The sequence below is a fragment of the Plasmodium gaboni genome, chromosome 4 (assembly GCF_001602025.1).
Source record: "Plasmodium gaboni strain SY75 chromosome 4, whole genome shotgun sequence".
Taxonomy (NCBI): domain Eukaryota; phylum Apicomplexa; class Aconoidasida; order Haemosporida; family Plasmodiidae; genus Plasmodium; species Plasmodium gaboni.
Genome location: NC_031484.1, coordinates 338,825 through 340,083, shown reverse-complemented (window position 1 = coordinate 340,083; position 1,259 = coordinate 338,825).

Sequence of the window (1,259 nt, the reverse complement as noted above, 5' to 3'; positions counted from 1 at the left end):
CCAAAATATATTGTGGGATAAATAAAAAAAAGAAATCACATACTTTTAAATTATTTAAAATATATGTGTTTCATATATTATATATATATATATATATATATATATATGTATGTATGTATATTATATATGTTCCTTTTCATTTTATTATTATACATAAAAAGGAAGAAATGTTTATATATAATATATATATATTATAAAAGCTTATGAAAAATTATAACAAGGTTACGTGGACAAAAAAACACATAATATAATATATATAAATATATATATGTAATATATTATTATTAAAAATATTTATATATAACATTTATATATATATATGTTTTTTTTTTAATATATATGTTTGGCACGTATTTATATTCTACCTCTATATTTTTTATATATACACAGATTCGCATGCATGTAAATAACAGATATGTATATATAAAAAAAAAAGTGTATACTCCTAAAAGTTAAAATATAAATATATAAGGAGAAAGGTAAAAAAAAAAGAAAAGAAAAGAAAAAAAAAGAAAAAACACTCCTTCACTTTTTCAAAAATAAATATTATAATATATATGTTATAAAAGAAAAATACATAATCATGTTATATATATATATATATATATATATATTACATATATATATTTTTTATAATATTTAGATATAGATTATACATATTAATATAATTATAATATATATTATCATCATCTCTTCTTAATTTCTTAAACATATTATTATATGTATATATCATAAATAATATATATATATATATATATATAAATGGGCACATAACTATATATGAAATAATTTATTAATGAAAATATATAAATAATATAAAAACGGGGAAAATTATAAAGTACAAAAAAAAAAATAATATTATGTATATTAATATATGTTTATATATTAATATATATATATAATATATATGTATATATATTTAATGTTTACATAATATATATAATATTATTCTTTTTTTTGATATATATAATAAAAAATTGCCTTCACATTTTTCTCTCTTTTTTTTTTCTTTTGTATAATTATCCAAGTAATAATATAATAATTATAATATATATATAAATATATTTATATATTTATATATATATGATATCCATCATTGTAAAATATTAGTGTTCAAATAAAATAATCTGTAAATTAATATAATAAAAATGTAAATAAAAACAAATAAATACAAATACTCTAAAAAATATATATTTCTCATAAATTACCTGAATATGTATGGATAACAATATTTATAAAAAATTAATTTTCTATTTTCT